Below are 15,004 nucleotides of genomic sequence, written 5' to 3'. Positions count from 1 at the left end.
CTGTAGGTTACGGTGTGAGTGGCGGTCCCGAGCATCGAATAAAGCAGCCACTTTGCATTTTCGCGCCCGCTGTTTGACTAACGCGTTTTTTAAACCGCTCGTGTGATTAAATTTTGGCTTCGCCGGCTCCGAAAAATAGACCGGAATAGTGCGAAATAGGAGTTTAGGGCTAGTTGGAGAGAAGACGGATGAGAGATTTTGAAATGTGTGATGGTTTTTAGGGTTCCGTACCCAAAGGGTAAAAAACGGGACCCCTAATTACTAAGGCTTCGCTGTCCGTCCGTCCGTCTGTCACCAGGCTGTATCTCATGAACCGCGATAGCTAGACAGTTGACATTTTCACAAATGATGCATCTCTGTTGCCGCTATAACAACAAATACTAAAAATAAAATAAAATAAAATAAATATTTAAGGGGGGCTCCCATACAACAAACACGATTTTTTTGCTCTATTTCTTGTTGATGGTGCGGAACCCTCCGTGCGCGAGTCCGACTCGCACTTGGCCGGTTTTTGATAAATACGGACGCTCTTATTGTTCCGTGCTACTATGTATTTCTATTTATAATAAATTTTTTTTATATGTAATCGAAGGAGATGGCGGCAGGACCTTGACGTCTTTCAGAAAGGTTGGCCTAATATTACAGAATAAAATAATAGTACTAGGTACAGAAGATTCACTCTCTAACAAAACGCGTCTATTACGACAGATATGACCGCTAGGTGGCGCAAGCGCGAGCAGCGTAGCGGTGCGCGGCAACTACTATGGCTAGACACCAAAATTGTTGTGGGCCGCATGAACTTGTAGCGCCGCGACCAAATCGCGGAGTGAGCCACGCCTGCTAATATTGCCATAGACCGAAACGCGTGGAAGAAAGAGGGAGTCTTTTGCCCCGCAGTGGGAGACAATATACAAATCAAATAAAATACATAGATAACTTTATATAGTTGAAGAAATATTATTTGCACCGATGAATGCTATCGCTAATAGCTCTTTTACAATAACAAAACAATTATGCTAATATTAACACATTAAACTTCATTTTGCACGTAAAATGACCATCATTAAGTTATAATCCGATTTTATACATTTTAAACTACCGCGAAAATTCTCATAAAACAACGAAAATTAGTTGCTCCAATCAAATATAAATTATCCGTAAATTATAGAAAATTTAACTACTACGTTATTACAATCGCATAGTCGAGTTTATAACTTTTTGGGAACAAATCAAATTATTATTTATAAAATACTTTGTTTTGTATTTTTTTTAATAGTCACACTACTATAATATGAATTATAAACTGAAATATTTAGACTCATATATTAAAGAAAAAGTAACGAAGCCATCCCAGTCTGTAGCTATCGCGGCTAAAGTATTTTTCAAACTCGATGGGTACGCTGACAGATATACTATTTTGCGAGGTATGGCATTTTTTTAGGTAATAAATTATATGGAGATGACACCTGTCCCTGTCACCCTACCCATCAAGTATGAAAAATACTTTATCGCCATGAACCCCTAGGACACCTCGCCACTGTCGCTGGTAAAAAGCGGTTCACCCGTTGTTCTCTTGGCTTTTCTTTTGTTTAATATTTAAATATCTGGGAGACCGGGCTTTGCTCGGAGAACATATAAACACTCAAAAATGCGCGTTTTCCCAGAGATAAGACGTAGCTAGATCGATTTTTCGCCCCCGAAAATCCAATTAGCAAATTTCATCGAAATCTATAGAGCCGATTCCGAGACCGCCGAAGTATACATATGTACAAGAATTGCTCGTTTAAAGGTATAAGTTGTTATTTTTTTACTATAACACAAAACACTAACATAACAGCCAAAAAACACTAGACCTACTCATAATATTGTGTTCCTGCCGCGTAAAGTGTAAGGTTGCCAAACCTCTACCGAGGGTGCGGGGCGTTAGTCAGCAACGCGCATGCAACACCTCTGTAGTTACAGGCGTCCATAGGCTACGGTGACCATCAGCGGGCCATGTGCTTGTTTGCCACCGACCAAGTATAAAAAAAATATGTACACAGGCGCTCAACTCGACTCATCTACGCGCATGCAAAGTGAATACTCATCCGTATAATTCGCTTGGAACTAGTGTTGGGGTCATTAGTGTATCGAATTACCGTAATTCTAGTGCTGGGAATTAATTTTCCAATATTTAATTATCGTTTGGTAAATAATAAATGGCCAATGTAGTCTTGCTGGTATGATAAATAGCTGTTTGAATCAGGAAGTCAAAATATACGGTATTTTGACGAGTTAGCATCTCAACGCAACATACGTATACGTAGTCCCAAACCCTTTTTAATAAATCTTATATTATACATTTAAACGAGCAATTCTTATTGTATATTTATATATATATATTTCGGGGATTTCAGAAACGGTTAACGATTTCGATGAAATTAGCTATACCTGTGGGGGTTTTCGGGGGCGAAAAATCTATCTAGCTAGGTCTTATCGCTAGGAAAACGCGCTATTTGAGTTTTTTATATGTTTTCCGAGCAAAGCTGGGTTCCCTGATATTTTGCTTAAAAAGAAAAGTATACCTATTCTATGCTATTTTACATGATAAAAATATGTACCTAATAGAAAATCGAAAATTCATCATCGATCCATCTAAAATTCTAAATCAATGAACCTATACAATAGAAAATTAAATAAAAATCCCCAAAACTGGGTTTTTACGCAACCCATATCGATTTACCGGACTCAAACCCGCGACCCCACGCTCATACCACTAATCGCTATACAATGAGCATAATACAGTACAGAACCCCAAAATCTAACGCACGTCATAAAAATGGGGGCACATGTAAAAACAGTCCAAGTTCGTAGAGACATAACGAGACTTACGCCATTTTGGAAAAGTTGGAAATATGACAAGGGTCCGAATGATTAGTCATTGTTTAACTTGGATTTTTGTAAAATCAAAAAAAAATCAACTTTATTGCAAAGTAATAAGAGCTATATTTTTTATGTAATTTGATATATTATTATCTAAAGGTTTTTTTTGGATCAAGTATTATTGATTTTATATGAATGGGCATGCAGATGGTCTTACTAAAGGGCGTACGATGTGCATTGAATAATATTTAAGTACCTGAAAACAAAAGATCATTATTACTTATTAGTATGAAGGCTACAGAACCTACAAAAAAAGGCGTTATTATATTTACCACAAAACGTAGACCCGTACCAGAAAACGTTCACAAAAATATGATATTCCTAATCCGTAATAAGCTTTTAGTTTTTCTTAATTTTTAAGCCAATTTTTTAATATGAATTATTAGCGTTTCCCACATTTCTTCGCGGCGAATCTGCTCAATTCCTACACTAAAAGAGGCAAAAATATGTACAACGTAAAATACAAATTCCTTTATTCATGAAACGAAGAAATACATTGATAAGATTTCAATATACATTTAGAGGAGAAAACAGCTGAAATCGTAGTTTTTGTATGGATAAAACACTAGCAAGTATCTTACTTTCTTTTTATAAACATACTTCAAACATATCTGTTCCATAGATGGCAGCAATAAACAAAAAGTATAAAGTTACATCTCCATAAATACTCGCTTGTTAAGTTGACTGAAACATTTATTTCACACAAATATCGATATAAAAAACCATTAAAACAAAAGGGCCTTGTTGCAACAACTATAATCAATAATTTATTCACTTTTAATGTGCGGTGAAGTGTATGCGGCATATGGGCCAAGTTTCGAACAGTATGGCAAATAAAAATAAACTATGAATCGTGGACAGTTATGATTTTTGTTTCGTTTTTACGACTGTTACCAAAAATGGCGTAAATAATTGGAATATAAGTAAAATATCTTAAGGTGTTTAAGCCGACTATCGCGTATATATTATAATACACGATACTTTTAATAGAAGGTCATACATTTGTCTTGCATTCTGGAATTTCTGGATATTAAATATCTATATAGATATTTATATAGACGTATGATGAGTAAGCTAAACTAACATAAGGCCTAAATAAGCCTCCAACTAAAGGTGTTCTTGAAATTATGTAAGTAGTTCTATTTGTTGGGAATGGGAAGGATCTCGGATAGCAATCGCTTTTGAATTAGCGAGAATTACGATCAAACTTGGCTCTAGTCTCTCCCAATCACATTATCAGATACATAAAGGGTTTTTATTACATCTTCATTTCTCAGAACTAAATTGGATGTCTGTATGCGATACTTGATACCTCTGAAGATGTTATATCCACGATTACTTTCACAAGGTCGCATCTCATCCAAAAAAAACACAGAAACTAACCTTATTGATTAAATAATAAGGTTCATTTTAAAATGTATTTTTTCAGATATAAGTGGTACTTAAAAATATGTGACGGTACGGTATATTTTGTTTTGAATAGCGATTTTATGTCGTTGATTATTTTCACAAGGTCACTGCTTATTCTACATACATTTTAAAAAATGTCCCGTAGTGGCTAAAGAATAAAGTTCATTTTAAAATACCCCTTTTGAGACTTAAGTGATAAAATTATATGTCAATATGAATTTTGTTTTGAATTGAGGAGATATTTGCGTGTAGATATTGTGTTTTACGGCCGAATCGAAGTGCGTGTTCAAAAGGAATTCAATGTAAAATCAACTTTAATTCTTCAAGACACACGAACGTAGCCGCCTTCATACAATCCAAGTTACGCTCTCATTTAAAACCACATTTTGAAATATTATAAAATTCGACATGAACATTCAAATATCATTAGTACTATTTTTCTTTGCTAAATATGTATTGTAATATAAAGAAATTAGAGCGAGTAGCTGTTTTACATACAAAATCTTACTCGCTATATTTTCTTTACATAAATATTAACAATTTCTAGTCATAATGCCATATCAAAATATTTATTTTATGCCACATTCATGAATACCTACTTCGATTCTGATACAGCTAAAGAATTTAATTTCCGAACTATTTCGTAAGTACCCTGTCACAGTGACAATAGTATGAGGTCCCTAGCGAATTTCATACTGATTGTCACTGTGACAAGGTACGAAAAGGGTCAGAAATTAAATTATTTACTCTACTAAAAAATGTTTAATGTCCTCTATGGCAAGTTTCCCGGACTTCCCCTACAAAGTAATTTTGTATGCAGTCCCCAAAGTATATTCTTAAGGCCTCCCTAACATCCGGCAAAAGTGAGTGTACGATAAGTAACAAAAAACACCCCCGACGCCATTAGAATAGCAAAATATCGAGAAATAAGACAATATCCAAGTTCATGTCGGTACATGACGAATGGAACTAATGATGGGGCAGAGACGATGCTTGAATGTTAATGGTACAAGCACAGACATATAATTAAACAGAACACGCAAGCGTGAGCTAACAAACTGCTACAGCTGAGCCACGACAGCGGCAGGCGGCAGGCGGTAGCAGCGAATCGTCATGGATATTCACCGCTTATTGCAGCGTTTTTTCATTTTAATAATAGTATTTTATGCAACCGTTGTTGAAGAGAGGTCAAAAAAGGCGAGTGGCGTGAGTAACAATTTGAGGCGAAGCCGAAAATTGTTAATAAAGACGCCACGAGTATTTTTTGACTCAGTTAAACAACGTTGCATACAATACTTTTACGACGACCAAGCACTTACTTTGAAATAAAATTGTAAATTAAACAAATATTTTTAATTCAAAAAGTAGCAAAAATGGAGGGTACGGGCGGGAAAAGAATGAATGAATGAATGAAATTTAAAAAAAGCGGCCAAGTGCGAGTCGGACTCGCCCATGAAGGGTTCCGTATTTAGGCGATTTATGACGTATTAAAAAAAACTACTTACTAGATCTCGTTCAAACGAATTTTCGGTGGAAGTTTACACGGTAATGTACATCATATATTTTTTTTAGTTTTATCATTCTGTTATTTTAGAAGTTACAGGGGAGGGACACACATTTTACCACTTTGGAAGTGTCTCTCGCGCAAACTATTCAGTTTAGAAAAAAATGATATTAGAAACCTCAATATCATTTTTGAAGACCTATCCATAGATACCCCACACGTATAGGTTTGATGAAAAAAAAAATTTTGAGTTTCAGTTCTAAGTATAGGGAACCCCAAAAATTTATTGTTTTTTTTTCTATTTTTGTGTGAAAATCTTAATGCGGTTCACAGAATACATCTACTTACCAAGTTTCAACAGTATAGTTCTTATAGTTTCGGAGAAAAGTGACTGTGACATACACGGACAGACGGACAGACAGACAGACAGACAGACAGACATGACGAATCTATAAGGGTTCCGTTTTTTGCCATTTGGCTACGGAACCCTAAAAAATATGTCTATGGTTCACTTATTTGTCAGAGATGACATTTAAAATTAAAATTTTAAAAATGACACAATGATGAAAGAGATGACATTTAAAATTAAAAAAATAAATAAATTAAAAAATTAAAATAAGGTTGGCAACACTGTATTTGATTCAATATTTTTTAAGTGGTCATTACACGAAGTATTGTAAAATCGCCAAAAAGATACTGCGTGTCTGCACAAATTCTTTTTTGGGGCATAGACTAAAGACTTGTCTTGACAACTATAAGGTAGGGTTTTAAAGGTGTGTGCACGACCCTTTAAATGACAAATAAAAGTACGGGAGTAGAAAAAAAAATTTATGATATAGAAGGCAAACGAGCAGACTAATCGCCTGATTCCAAGCTATTACCGCCGCCCATAGACACTCGCTACACTAGAAGGGTTGTAAGTGCGTTGCCGGCCTTTAAGATTAGACAGCTCTTTTCTCGGTTTTAAGGTCGTATTGAACCGAAAATAGGCGACAGTTCCACAGTTTAGCTTGTATTTTATAATTGCATTGTCTTTATATTATCCTAACCGGTTTACTGGCAACAAGTTCCCATGGAAAGACATAGCTGAAGCGGTATTTAATACATACGGCCCAATTCGATACAGCTCTATCAGTGTCAAAAGTGACATTTCGTCAACCAAAAACATCACTTTTGTCACAGATATATCGGTATCGTATCGCTTTGACATCTTATAGGCATTGTTCGAATTGGGGCGATAGTAAGTTGTTCAAGTTAGTGTTCATACAAATAACGGCACATGCAATGTCTAAATTTAAAAGTGGGTAAAATTACTGTCTTGGGATCCAGAGGCCGTGAGTTCAAGTCTCACCCAAGACAGTAATTTTTTCCCCTTTTAAATTTATTCTAAGCTTAATAGCATCGAGCGCAGACGTTTCTGCTTGTTAAAAATTTAAAACATGCAATGTCTATTCAGACGTAATATCTGTGGCCAGGAAAAGTATCGGAATCAGTAAGATAAATGGAAGTTTGGTTGATGTGGTATTTAATAGCAGTTCGGTTCGAGTTTGGAGGGCATTCCTTATTAACACAACAACTTTGCTTTTGTGTGCTGAATAACTAATTTTTTTTTCGTGTATTAAAAAGCTGTAGGGTTCCGTAGGTATCTTAAAAGGAGAAATGAAAACTTTTATTTATAGGATAACTTTGTTATCTGTCTATCGTCATTCAATACTTCCTCAAAAACTCGTGAGTATCGAGAGAATAAATGTCGCATAATATTCTATAAAGAACCATTTTTTTAATAATTTGCAATTAAATACAAAAAATAATAATTCGATGTAAAGATGGGTCCACATGATCAAACGCGACTTTTTTGCAACTTGGTCAAAAGTTCTTCTTCTTTCTCGCGTTGTGCCGGCATTTTTGGCCACGGCTCATGGGAGCCTGGGGTCCGCTTGGCAACTAATCCCAGGAATTGGCGTAGGCACTAGATTTTACGAAAGCGACTGCCATCTGACCTTCCAACCCAGAGGGTAAACTAGGCCTTATTTGGATAAGTCCGGTTTCCTCAAGATGTTTTCCTTCACCGAAAAGCGACTGGTAAATATCAAATGATATTTCGTACATAAGTTCCGAAAAACTCATTGGTACGAGCCGGGGTTTGAACCCGCGACCTCCGGATTGCAAGTCGCACGCTCTTACCGCTAGGCCACCAGCGCTTTTGCAACTTTTGACAGTTAAATAAGCCCTTTTACAATATGATAAGTTTTAGCCAAAAATATTATTTTTGGTACAAGCTTCTATCGCTAACTGTGCTTTTTTGCAACAGGCAACTAATACTTATCAAGACCGTTCTAAAATCCCCAAACAAAATTAGGTTGCCTTGTTCTATCACAGAGTTCCTATGGCCACCTCCTGTCTCCATCATCAGATCAGCTCGATGATACCATAATATTGCATTACGAGTATCACCCGCCCTACATAGGTATGTATAAAAATTTTAAGCTCAATCGGAAATCGGGAAGTGGGTAAAATTTAGCCTACAAGATTTGACCCACTTTAACTAACATACTAACAGGGCAAGTTAAATAAAAGCTTGTAATGAGTCTACTCAGAATCGACATTTATGTACATCGTTTGACGGTTTTTAAGGTTCCGTCACACAGGCGCGTTTTCCAGGCGGGGCGTCAGTGTTTTATATGTAAAAGCGGCGCGCCTCGCTCACGCCCCGCCCGGAAAACGCGCCTGTGTGACGAAGCCTTTAATGTTTTTTTTTTATATTTCACTAGCTTAGAACCCCGACTAGCTGTTATTAGAACTCAAAAACAAAAACAAAGCACAAAAAGCCTATTACTCTCGTGAACAATTTCATTTGCCTCTATCGGATAAAATACCTTTGTGAAAAGCAATTATACAATTTTTCCGTCCGACTGTACTTGGCTAGTGCTCGGATTAGTTCGGCTACGAATCGAAAAACGAGGCTTTGGATTTAGTTTTCGCAGATTTTGTATTTCTGACCTGAGGGTACTGCGAAAACCGAATTTCGCAAATGATGGGCATTTTTCTCTGTCACTCTAATTACACCTTCATTGGAGTAAAAGAGAAAATCCCCGCACTTTGCCTCCTCCCCTCGTCCTCCCCTCTGGAGCTGGCGTGGCTCACTTCGCGATTTCGTCGCGTCGCTACAAGTATCTACATGCGGCCCACACCAATTTTGGTGTCTAGCCATAGTAGTTGCCGCGCACCGCTACGGAACGGACGCTTGCTCGCGCTTGCGCCACCTAGCCTAGCAGGTCATATCTGTCGTAATAGACGCGTTTTGTTAGAGAGTGACAGCCATATTCGAACTTTTAAGATACGTCAAATACTAGAGATTGAAACGATATGGATTGGATATGTCAGTGTCAAACAAGTGTCAAAAGTGACGCGTTTGTTTGAAGAAAGTCACTTTTGACACTTGTTTGACACTGACATATCCATTCCATATCGTTTCAATCTCTAGTATTTGACGTATATTAAAGTTCTAATATGGCCGTGTATCTTCTGTAAGTATTATACCTAGTACTATTATTTATTCTGTGCCTGGAGGCGTACTCTAATTGTAATAACAGGTAAATTTGACCTGAATTTGTTACCAATGAATATAATCTGTCAGTATGAAAAGTGACGTTTCTGACTGAAATCTTGGCGTTAGGGAGTTTTATTTTATTTTATTCAATATTTATATAAGTAGCTAAACAAAGTATTATAGGTACCAAGGTTGTTGCGGATGCAGATTTTTTGACGTCCGCGGATGCGGATGTCAAGATAGGTACATAAAAAACGTCAAATATTACATTTTAGTAATTTTTATTTCAAAAAACCGGCCAAGTGCGAGTCGGACTTGCATTCCAAGGGTTCCGTACATTAAGTCCCACTCACGCTTAACTGCTCATTTCTAATAGGTTTTTTTGGCTAATGACTACATTACCTAGCAGTCTAGCACTTACGCCGATGCTAAGACGTTCCTGTACCGACCTGTTCCACATCCGCATCCGCATTAAATCCGCATCGATTTTATGCGGATGCGGATGCAGATGCGGATGTTGAAAATAATGCGGAAGTTCCGCGGTTGCGGATGCGGATGCGGATATTCGCAACATCCCTGATAGGTACAAGTAAAAGTTATGAAGTATATACGTGTTTATTTAAAAACGAATACCTCACTATCTCAAATACCGCAACCAAGCAAAAAGCACACGTTAAAATACTCAAAGCTAAAACGTAACATATACCCACAAAACTATTATACTAACTTCTTTTCGTAGACGGGACAGTCGTCAAACTTAATTGAAAACGGCGCTAGGGACCAATTCCAGTGGAATAATTCAGGCGAACTGTACCGTGTTTTCATTTTATTATTTCTACCCGAAGAAGTTTTCATAGAAATGGTTAATTGACAGAATTTTGCTCCTTTTTTGGTTATTTTCCTGAACTTATAAAAAAACCAGCCAAGTGCGAGTCGGACTCGCGCACGGAGGGTTCCGCACCATCAACAAAAAATAAAGCAAAATAAGCAAAAAAACAAGCAAAAAAACGGTCACCCATCCAAGTACTGACCCCGCCCGACGTTGCTTAACTTCGGTCAAAAATCACGTTTGTTGTATGGGAGCCCCACTTAAATCTTTATTTTATTCTGTTTTTAGTATTTGTTGTTATAGCGGCAACAGAAATACATCATCTGTGAAAATTTCAACTGTCTAGCTATCACGGTTCGTGAGATACAGCCTGGTGACAGACGGACGGACGGACGGACGGACGGACGGACGGACGGACGGACGGACGGACGGACGGACGGACGGACGGACGGACGGACGGACGGACGGACGAACGGACGGACAGCGGAGTCTTAGTAATAGGGTCCCGTTTTTACCCTTTGGGTACGGAACCCTAAAAACTCTACGCTAAATCCACTATCACCAGTCCGCCGGACGATATCGGCCTGTCAGTTGTTCGGAACTGTCAACTTTTTGTTCTAACTGACAGGCCGATATCGTCCGGCGGACTGTTAATCAGTGGGCCCCTTAAAAAAACTATTTTATGCCGAAAATACCTTAAATAATATTGGAAAAGAGCTATACTTTTCAATCTGCTGGATCGATTTCTAACAAACTTAGCTAAGAACCACCGCAAGGAAACTCGCTTACACGTAAAATAAACCACATCGAAAACGGACCATCCGTTGGAGAGCTACGATGCCACAGACAGACAGACATTGGTGTCAAACATATACCATCCCACTGTTTGCGTTGGAGGTTAAAAACTGTAAGTTCATAGTGTCAAAAACGCTTATAAGTCTTATGGCGTAACCTGTCAATGCAACCGCAACCTACATGCATTCAAACAGGGTTTAAATTGGCTCGCTAGCGTTTAAAATATTGGCGTGTGAGTGACATTTTTAAATTATAACCTATGTCGTTTAAAGGGTATCAAGTTTATTAATATAAATTACTAAAAGACATAGAATATAAAACTAAAACTAACTACAATTAAAATAACTAAAACTAAAAATTAAAAATACCTATCAAAATTTGGTGCCCTCGGGAGGGTGCCCAATACGCAGGCAGCGTTCCCGCGCTGGATTGCGATTGCAATTCTCTGCGCGAGAAAGCTGCCCGCGCGGGGGTCGCCCGTTGCCTCCCTCAGCCGTTTCCCGAGCGCCTTGTGGAGTATCTGTGCGCCTCTGCCCCACGAACCAAGCGTCTCGACGCCAAATGCGACAAATTCGTATTGAGCGCCGAGACAGCTGTATTTGGCTGCCTTTTGACGCTCCCGAGTGTCCGCCGCCGCGCCAGCACGCCTGCTGGTCGATGGGACGTAGGACGCCGCTAGCGTGTCAGCGCAAGTGGCGTCCCATACCAACGCACGACCCATCTTCCAGGGAATCAGTGACATCCCGTCAGGGCGCTTACCGTCGTTCCGCACTATTTGGGGCTCCAGAGCGGCGGGAACGCCGGCACTGACGAGCGCCCTTCTCAGGATGTCATTGAGGGCGGAATGGCGAGACAGGCGGCCGGCACCCGAAGAACAGGCGAGCCCGTGGTGACCGAGGCTATCTACTTCAGATCCACATGAAGCGCAGTTGTGGTCGGCACAGACAGCAACTCCTAGCCGGAGACCAGCGGCTATGCGAAGCGTCTCTGGATCTATAAAGGTGCCGGTGTTAGGCGAGGGATACGCGTGTAGCCACTGACCTGACTCTGGCTGAGATGATGCCAGAAGCCTCGCTCGGTCCCTGCCTGTAGTTGTGTCCAGAAGTGAGTTTAGCGTAGAGACTGAAGCTATGTTATCCCAGGCCCTTTGTATCTTCGGTCGAGACGGAAAATTTTGACTCGGTCCAGCTAGCCATGCATTCGAGGCCTCAACCAGGCACGCGATCTCGCAGTTTGTAGCCGTAGAGGCTTTGAGAATATTACCTGCAAGATCGGAGGTGCTATGAATTGAGGCCAAGAATGTCGTTTAAAGGGTTATTACACATCATTTCATATACCTACTCCTAGGTTACAAAATTGACATAACCGTTTAATGTCAAATAGCTTTAGATTGGGAACACATACTAATATCAATACTCCAAAAGGAAAACCCACAGGGGATAAAAACAAAACGAAGCAAATTTGCACCTAAAAATATTCAGCAATACCAATATAACACTTTACATATACACATTTTCGCAAACTCCTATATTAAATACAAAAATCATCCTAAAAGAAATCTTGTTACTCGAGTTTAAGATTCATTTTCGATTGAATGACAACGTGTTAAAAGATTCGGGTAAAAGTGGGAAAGGTGGCTATTACGCACCGCATACAATCCCGGGTGCGTTCCGGCCCAATATTTCCTGGGTATCAAATTTCATCGGTATACTGGGACGAAACTATCAGATTACTTTTGGGGGTACTACTATTGCATGTCGAGAGTTTTTTCGATGAGAGTTAGAGGCGAGTTCGAAATAGTTGTTGATGTAAATTAAATATCCTTCGCAACGCAATTGTCTGAATAAATAAACCGGTCAGTAGGTAAATACAACCTGTCCCAAAAAAAATAAAAAATAAAAAAATGTAAGGATTTGTTTTTAACCCGATTTTTTGATGTTGGGGTGAAGACCGCCAGGCTAAAGTGGGACTGGGCTGGACATGTCTGCCGGATGCATGTTGACAGATGGGCCAAAATAGCCACTAGCTGGCATCCCCAGTGTAGTCGAGGCAGAGGCAGACCGAGAAAGAGATGGCGGGACGAATTGGATGCATTCCAGCGGGATTGGCGGGATCTTGCTCAGCACAGGGAGGATTGGAAAAGGAGAGGGGAGGCCTTTGCCCAGCAGTGGGACACACACATAGGCTAATAAAAAAAAAGGATTTTAATGGAAATTTTGGAGTTAGGGTCATGTTCCTTTTTTTTTTAAGTGTACATGTTAATTCAAAAGTTCCTAAGTTTACTGCCTTATGTGTTGTGTGTAAATCCTTTACCTAGTGTTACCGGGAAATCTGTATGCCACTGTTTTTGGGATGTCCCTATCAAAATGAAAAGCCATCGAAATGCAATACCATGATTGTTTCGCTAATTAACATTTCAGGCCAAAAACGGACGGACGGACTTGGTAAAAGTAAAAATACACACACACACACACACACACCAAAAAAAACTATAACGTTAAAAGAAATCATAAAACTTCCTCGATCATAATTCACTCAACTACCCTTGGTGCCACAATGAGATGTAAATCGTAGCATTATCGGCTGAAGTAAACCTCCCGATCTGTTATCGAGTTATCCCAAAGTGGATTACGTTCGAGAACCCTTGGTAACTGAGGTTAAAGGGTTGCGAAATAAATATAAGGTAAGGTGGATTGGGTGCTGTAGTTTTTGTACTGTCAGCATATCCATAGGGAGGAGGGGGGTCCGCTTGGCAACTAATCCCAGGAATTGGCGTGGGCACTAGTTTTTACAAAAGCCACTACCATCTGACCTTCCAACCCAGAGGGTAAACTAGGCCATTATTGGGATTCGTCCGGTTTCCTCACGATGTTTTCCTTCACCGAAAAACGACTGGTAAATATCAAATGATATTTCGTGCATAAGTTCCGAAAAATTATTTGGTACGAGCCGGGGTTGGAACGGGACATGACATTCTCTAGGTTTTTAATGAGTAAAAAAACACTCAAAAAGTAAGAAGTGTCTTCAAACATGTCGTTTCAGGACAGCTTTGAATTCATCACCTCAATAAACTCACCACCACTTCAGAGCATAAAAATAAAAATCCAACGAAAAAATCTTAATATTCCCCAAACGATCCGCGGTAATACTTCTAAGAACTGTAAAGATATTCCGGGGAAAAGGTTTAATATCCCGGTGTATGTGTTATTCCCACAATCCGGAAACTTTTGATCCCGGGTAAGCCTTTACGACGCATATACAGTATAGTCGGTTAGTATTAGGGAGGATCCCCGGGGACGGGGCATGTACCGGTTTGTTTTGGTACGTGTACCGGTTGTTTTAGTACCCTCACAAGTAACCAACTATGTATTTACAGCGGCATCGTATACCTATTTCATAATATTTGCATTATGCCCAACCAAGTCTTCTTCTTCCAATTTCCGTCTTCTTATTCAAAATGTTATAACGCTTATTTTACCTTTCCAGCTGTCCGACTCTGGAACTCTTTACCAGTAGGCATTAGACGCGCTCAATCTCTTGCTGCTTTCAAAAGACTACTTAAAGAACATTATTTATCTCTCCGGTTTGTGTAGTTCATACCTACATAGTTATTGTTACTCTGTGGCTGCCATGCTGCTGTCATATTATTTTATATATATTTATATGTATGTCTATTTGTATTTCGTATATGTGAAATATTGTGTATGTTTATTCAATGTGATTGTGTGTGTAAACGAAGGCTCCATAATGTTTTTTTGCAACATCTACTTTTTCGATTATTTCTCTGTTTCCGCTACCCAAAGGTTGTCAGGAAGAGATCGCTCTTTAGCGATAATACAGCCTGTTGTCTGCCTCTACATTTAATCAATTTATCTTTTCTTTTGTTATTTTTTACTGAGGTGTGCCAATAAAGAGTATTCTATCTATCTATCTATCAAGGCCAAAAAAATTAGAATTTTTTGAAATCAAATTGGTGGTACGATTTTATTCCATT

General features: G+C 38.9%; 2 long non-coding RNA genes across 2 annotated transcripts in view; both read left to right on the top strand.

Moving 5' to 3' along the window:
• LOC134658333 (uncharacterized) overlaps positions 1-15,004 on the top strand; it is a 514,400-nt gene that overhangs the window by 380,158 nt on the left and 119,238 nt on the right. The gene's annotated exons all lie outside the window — the stretch shown is intronic.
• The window catches only part of LOC134658331 (uncharacterized), a 123,508-nt gene continuing 116,235 nt past the window's right edge, over positions 7,732-15,004 (top strand). The window contains exons 1-2 of the long non-coding RNA XR_010097694.1: positions 7,732-7,851; positions 13,837-13,905. This is a non-coding gene — a long non-coding RNA (uncharacterized LOC134658331). The remainder of the gene's footprint in view (positions 7,852-13,836; positions 13,906-15,004) is intronic.

The sequence above is a fragment of the Cydia amplana genome, chromosome 22, assembly GCF_948474715.1.
Source record: "Cydia amplana chromosome 22, ilCydAmpl1.1, whole genome shotgun sequence".
NCBI classification, from domain to species: Eukaryota; Metazoa; Arthropoda; class Insecta; order Lepidoptera; family Tortricidae; genus Cydia; species Cydia amplana.
Note: the sequence above shows the minus strand (reverse complement) of the source record. Positions and strands in the feature narration are given on the sequence as shown.